The sequence below is a fragment of the Nansenia antarctica genome, assembly GCF_963989245.1.
Source record: "Nansenia antarctica genome assembly, chromosome: 8".
In the NCBI taxonomy this organism is placed as follows: domain Eukaryota; kingdom Metazoa; phylum Chordata; class Actinopteri; order Argentiniformes; family Microstomatidae; genus Nansenia; species Nansenia antarctica.
The window spans coordinates 16,202,704-16,209,611 of record NC_137678.1 but is presented as its reverse complement, the minus strand read 5'-3'; the positions used below and the strand labels follow the sequence as shown (position 1 = coordinate 16,209,611).

Here is a 6,908-nt window from a genome sequence, read left to right as displayed (position 1 = left end):
CCTTTTGTGCCGAGGTTCAAGCTAATTATTGCAGGTAAACAATCCCACTAGGCTCGAATGTATTTTGACTATCTTGACTGTATGTTGCTTAAAAGTTATAAGTGAGCTGATTAAATGTTATTTTGTTATCACCAGTTGTTCTGGACCTCTGACCTTGAATAAAAATCAGATGCGGACCTTTGAGTAATACGTTTGCGAACCCCTGGTCTAAGGTATGGGTCTTAACCATATTAATCCCATAATTAGGAGACGTGGTAGGTTTTAGTGGTGGGAGAGAGAGAGGCATGTTCTAATGTACTCTTTTCATGCGATAACATTTTTCACAACAGCACATGAAAGAGGACTGAGCTACGTAGTATCAAATAACCTCCTCTAGCTCACCACAGAGGACACAAATAAAAACAGTCCTGGAAACAGATTTAAGACATGCAGCATGCTTTTCATTTAGGTGAACTGTGTGTGTGTGTGTGTGTGTGTGGGGGGGGGGGGGGGGCGGGGGATAAGAAAAAAGAAAACAAGAAGAAGCGGGAAGTAAAGATCACTCACTTGAGCTGCTTTCACTGTCGCTGGTGTTGGACGTCAGGCATTCTGGAAGGAAAAGAAAATGTTTAGGTTTCAGATACGGGCTAGTTCAAAGCTGTTCAGCACAGGCACATAAAAAAATTAATTCCCTTGGTTTTCATTATGGTGAAAAAAATACATATTATGTTCACCAGTCCCTGCGCATCAGGGAAAATAAGCAAATCCCCACTCCCTCTACAAATAACCCAGGAAAAGCAGAAACAGCAGAAACAGAAAAGGAGAGTGTTGTTCTCGGCCCCAGCGTTGCCCTATATGGGGAAGTGGTTGGAGGTGCCAGCAATAGGAAACTAAGTGTTTCCGTGTTTCCGTTAACTAAGTCCCAATTGGCCCTCCGTTCCTTTGCCAGCGTTTCCTATGGTGGGTTCTGTGTGTGTGTGTGTGTGTGTGTGTGTGTGTGTGTGTGTGTGTGTGTGTCAGCAGATACAGTGTCAGGGACAAGCCAAAGAAAACAGTGGCGTTTGGTCCGTTACATCAGGAGGTGTGGGGGGCAGACTCATAGAGGAGGAGGGGGGGGGGGGGGGGGGGCAGCATTGCACACTAAGAATAGCAGAACCCTGTTCAGTGGAGGAGATGTACAAGGTTTCTTCAAGTAATCATTGTGGTAACCAGGGAGTAGCTAAAAGGACTGTAGATTTTAGGAAGGGGCTGGTTATCTAACTAACTCTGAGCTAAATAGGCAGTGTAGGAGGATACAGGCAGGGGGCGCCAGCAAACCGTTAGACTAGCAGTTACTATCGTTAGCATTAGCATGGGAATTAGCATTAGCATTAGCATTGGAATTAGCATTAGCATTAGCCTTGGAATTAGCATTAGCCTTAGCATACAAACAACTAAACACACGGTAACGGTATCCCATATGAACAACACATTTATTTACATAACTGATGTATACATCCCCAGATATATACACTCCCTCCCCGCCGGCCACACACACACTCAACCACTCACTCACAGTACCTAGCCTGGGAAAGGCTTAGAGTCTGGCGCTGCAAGGAGCGCGTTGAGGCCTTGTTGGAGCTCGCATGTGCTTCGAGGAAACAGCAGACAAAAGGGGGGGGGTGACGTAGCAACGCGAAGGGAAAGGGGCTTCTTCGTGGTCCACGACGAGGTGTGTAGGCTCAGGTCCGGGTGGTTCACGGGAAGCTCCGATGGAGTCAGCGTTCGGTCGCAGTCCGCTCGTGGAGGCGACGGTTCTGTCCAGTTTGGCGTCTCGCTTGGTCCAACGTTAACAGCCGGCTGCTGGCAAGGCTGTCTAACGGGGACACAACTAAACGGGCTATCACAGCTCTGAACTCGATAATCACTCTTGGTCTTCAGCTCCAGCACGGTGTGCGTGTTACTGAATCCGCCATCTTAGATTGACTTCTCGTTACTTCTCTCTCGTTACTCTCTCTCGTTCTGATTCTCTTCACACACTGACTCACAGACCACTTCCGTCTCTATATATACACCACCGAACCTAGCATCCGGGTCACGGACACACCCCGGATATACTACGTCATCAAACATATACATAAACATTACAATAACAATACATACACCTTCATAAACGTACAGGAATAGTATAGAAAATAATAAAGTAAATAACAGGGGCAAAATAGGGCTGGTTTGGGGAAACTAAACTGGCTCTAAACTGTGGGCCTTCATAACAGCCGCCCCATGAAACCCTCGGTTTCAGTTAACTAAGGAAGGCACACTGGCTAGGCTGCTCTAGCAGCGTGAGGTAGGAGGTGATAGTGTCCTTGGTAATTTGAGGGAGCTCAATCAGGCGTGCCACAGGTCGGGTGTAAGTGCGACCACCAACGTCCACGATGGCCGTCCGCACCCTTCCATCCGGACCCGGCAGGACCTTGGTCACTCTGCCTGTCTGCCAGGCGGCGCGTGGAAGGGACTGGTCGATCACCAGTACCACGGCACCTTCGGACAAGTTGTCTCTCTCCCTCAGCAGAGTCTTCTGCTTCTCCTCCTTCTCCAGGGCGCGGATGTGCTCCTCGAAGCAGATCAGAGCGTCTTCCTTGTCCATGTTCTGCAGCTCCTCGTACTCAGCGAAGGTGGGGTTGTCCAGCAGGTACTGCTGGGCCTCGGACCAGGTGGTGCGGTAGGTGACGTTGGCCATGTTGTCCAGAATGTTCTTCAGCGCCTCCCAGTTCCTCTTCCTGAGCTGCTTGGCTTGTTCCTTCTCCTTCTTAGCCTTGTAGGCCTTAAACGCTTGCTTCTTCTCACTCAGCTTGGGCAGGGCGCTGTAGCGTGGGTCGTTGATGATCATTCTCATGGCTTGCTCCCATGACGCGTTGGATGAAACACCCTTCTCCTTCAGAAGCTCTTTGAAGGCCTGCTTGGCCTCCTCTTTTGGGTTCCACTTCTACGTTTTCTTCGCCAACTCCGGCCTTTCCTCCTTGGAGGCGTCTACAATACTGGCTGAGACTTCCATGGCTGACGTGTACTCGACGGAGTTGACGGGTGCGTCAATGCTGACCTCGGCCACGTGAGGGTGCATGGCCACCTGCAGGTGTTCCTCGGCAACAGCTGTTGCCGCCATGGCCTCCATGTCCATCATGGTCGCCATGGTAGCAGCAGGATCAACCTGAAGAGTGGGGACGGGGGCGGTGCCAGGAGCTGCAGCTTCTACCGTCCCATTCTCCTCCGCTTTGATCATCGCTTCAAGATCTTCCAGCTCTTTGGGCTTGGTCCACCGGGACTCCTTAGTCTGGGAGTTGTAGTAGTAAGGCTTTCCCGTGTCAGACTTGTACTCCTTCCACGGGCACTTAGACAACATTTGCTCAGCAGGAGATTTCAGGTCGTCTGGTTTCTCCCCTGAGGACTGTTTAGTCTCTGTGTTGTAGAAGTAGGTCTTCCCATCCAGAGACTTATGCTCTGTCCACAGAGACTTCTTCTTTGGTTGGTCATCCTGTGGTGAACCATTTGTGGTACTAACTGTTCCAGGTGCACTGGCAGCAATAGATTCCACTCCAGGCGGTCCGGTTGGTTGGTTTGCTTCTTCGGTTCGGACATGGAGGGATGACGTAGCTCTCCCGTCTCTATCTCTCCCCTCGGTAGCGCCTTGGAGGGCCCACCCAAGCGCAGTCTTAACAGCCATCGGGCAGCCGCGTGGTCCTCTCAGCGGAGGACGGAGCGACACGATCAGTTCAGCGTTGTCCGAGCCGATGAGAAGGGTTGGCTCCGCTCCTTCTATCGGATGTAGGTCTACTCGCCGTAGGTGGGAATATCTTGCACGTAATCTCTCCAGGGGGTAGTCGTAGCGGGAGAGCACTAGCTGGTCTGCGGTGAAGACATTCCGAAGCCGATATCTGTCCGACGGCCGCCCCGCCGGGGAGATAGAGAAGTTGATTCTCGCCCCGGTGACCTCTTTAAGGTCGCGACGTATCGTGCGCAGAGTCAGCTTCTCCGCAGTCCCTTGGAGCCCCAACTGGCGCACTGCCCCCTGGAGAAGGATGGTCCGTTCCGACCCGTCGTCTAGAACGGCGTACGTGTCATACACAGCGTTGTTGTGGTGAAGTCGGACCTTCACCACCTTCAGTAGGACCTTGGAGCCGCTGCTCCGGGCTGGGTCTAGGTAGTAGACAGGTGTTGCCTCTTCCGGTGCGCTACCGGACCTAGGGCTTCTGGTGCCCTCCGTGGACCTGGCGAGGGAGACCTCGTGTAGGATGTTGAGGTGGACCTCCTCACAGCGGTTGCACTTCCTCCTCAAGGTGCAGTTCTTAGCCAGATGGTCGCGCCCACAGTTCCAGCACCTCTTGTTCTCCTCGAGCCACCTCTGCTTGGCCTCGGTACTCAGGTTGTTGAAGTCACTGCACTCATTGAACCAGTGCTCGCTGGTGCAGTACGGACATGGCGGTGGACCTCTCCGTCCCTTTTGAGGGGGTTGAGAGGAATCCTTTCCCTCAGGTCGGGCTTTCCTCTCTCTCCGAGGCTCCTCCTCCGTGTGCAGCACTCCTACTGGGCGTCCTCTGTTCGAGCTCGGCCCGTCCCAGCGGTCTCCCTTCTCCCTCTCCTTCTTCGGCTCAGCGTAACCCATGGCGTCTACGTTGGTGTCATGCACTTCCTCCAGTAGGAACTCCGCGAAGGCAGCCATGCTCAGACCCAACTTCCCGGGGTTACGAACGCGCTGCTGTCGCCGGAACCTCTCCTGCCGGAAGCGTGGGATCTTGCGGAGTAGCCGCTCTACGTTGGAGGTGCTGTTGATCTCGCTGGCGCCAGCTGGGCCCTGCGTCTTCAGCATTCCAACCAAGGTGTGCACGCGGAGCGCGAAGTCATCCAGCGCCCGGTCATCCTTGATGGGGGCCTGCTGTTCGAGGGCTTGCAGTTCAGCAAGGGCGTGGTTCCAGGGACGACCGTAGCGGGCATCCAAGTCGGCGAGCGCTCTGGTGTAAGGTGTCGGTGCGGAGGCATGGGCCAGAACCATGTTGTGGGCTCTGGGGTTCCTCACATGCTGAAGGAGAATCGCATATTTGTAGGACTCTGAGCAGGAGTCGTCCAAGAGCGTGTCTAGGCAGATGCGTAGTTCCACATACTGGCTCCTGTCCTCGTCCTTGAAGAAGGGGAACTTGGGTCCCTCCACCTGGGGAAACATCCTGTAGTGGATGATCGGGGCTGGAGTGACGGTCTGGGTGTCCTTTTGGTCCACTGGAGGACCTAGGGGTGTGCTACGCTCTTGGGGAATGGCTCCCCTCCCGGGCAGCGACGCTGGCTCCCTCTGGGCCGCGTAGCGGTCGGGTCCCTGGTCCTCTTCCTTCAAGGTGGTCAGCTGGGCCTGTAGTTGGACAGTCATGGCGGGGGTCATGGAGCCATCGGCGGGGGGTTCAGGAGATGGCACTCGAGAGGGCCGTGCGGATGATGCTCTGGAGCTACGGGCCGACGGAGCTCTGCTGATGCACACGTCGCGCATGGTCTGCATCACTTCCTCCATCTTCTCCGCGTGCAGTTGCTCTCTCTCCATCTGGAGGCGGTCGCGCTCCATCTGGAAGCGTTCACGTTCTAGCGCCTCCTGGCGCTGTCTCTCCGCCGCGCGTTCCGCTCCGTTCATCTGGAAGCGTTCACGTTCTAGCGCCTCCTGGCGCTGTCTCTCCGCCGCGCGTTCCGCCCCCTCCATCTGCCTCTCCGCCGCGCGTTCCGCCACCTCCATCTGGAGGCGCTCGCGCTCGAACTGGATGCGTTCCCTCTCTCGTTCACGCTCGAACTGGAGGCGTTCCCGCTCTAACGCCATCTCGGCCTGTTGGCGCATACATTCGGACAGCGCGGCACTACTCCCTCTGGAGTGCAGGCTATCCGCCCCAGAGGCAGAACTGCCCACGGAAACCCTGGACCGGGAGGAAGCCACTGAGCGGCAGGAGCTAGGTCTCGAGCGCGCCGTACTGGGAGGCAGATCGTTAAGGCTGAGGCCCTCCCTCTTCCGCCCGCAGGCGCTGTCGGACCGGGCCTCTCCTTCCTGCTCTTCCGTTTCTACGGCAAAACCCTGCTGTTCTGCCATCTCATCCTCAGGCTGGTGCTCTTTGAGGGCTGTCTCAGTGCTAGCCACCCGCGCGCCGGCGGACACCTCGGCCTCTCCGACCACTGTATCCCGTGGAGTGCGCTCCTCGCTACCACTCAGTGAGCTTTCGAGCTCAAGCTCATACTCCTGTAACCTCGGAGGCAACCGCGGGACTCTCTGTGGTCGTGGCTCTGGCTCAGGGGGCGGAGAAGGGGGGGTAACTGTCTGGTCTGGTTGGCTGCGCTCAGCCATGCTATCACTACACTACCTATCCGGCTCGAAGGACCAAATTGTAACCAGGGAGTAGCTAAAAGGACTGTAGATTTTAGGAAGGGGCTGGTTATCTAACTAACTCTGAGCTAAATAGGCAGTGTAGGAGGATACAGGCAGGGGGCGCCAGCAAACCGTTAGACTAGCAGTTACTATCGTTAGCATTAGCATGGGAATTAGCATTAGCATTAGCATTGGAATTAGCATTAGCATTAGCCTTGGAATTAGCATTAGCCTTAGCATACAAACAACTAAACACACGGTAACGGTATCCCATATGAACAACACATTTATTTACATAACTGATGTATACATCCCCAGATATATACACTCCCTCCCCGCCGGCCACACACACACTCAACCACTCACTCACAGTACCTAGCCTGGGAAAGGCTTAGAGTCTGGCGCTGCAAGGAGCGCGTTGAGGCCTTGTTGGAGCTCGCATGTGCTTCGAGGAAACAGCAGACAAAAGGGGGGGGGTGACGTAGCAACGCGAAGGGAAAGGGGCTTCTTCGTGGTCCACGACGAGGTGTGTAGGCTCAGGTCCGGGTGGTTCACGGGAAGCTCC

The 6,908-nt window shown here is 54.8% G+C and overlaps 1 pseudogene across 1 annotated transcript in view; it reads right to left on the bottom strand.

The window, feature by feature from the left end:
- Window positions 1–538: 538 nt before the first annotated feature.
- Window positions 539–6,908, bottom strand: part of LOC308163929 — a 13,579-nt pseudogene continuing 7,209 nt past the window's right edge. Inside the window, exons 4-6 of the transcript in view lie at window positions 2,801–3,579; window positions 2,500–2,767; window positions 539–588 (exon numbers count right to left, since the gene is read on the bottom strand). The product of the transcript in view is annotated as an uncharacterized misc_RNA (transcript). The remainder of the gene's footprint in view (window positions 589–2,499; window positions 2,768–2,800; window positions 3,580–6,908) is intronic.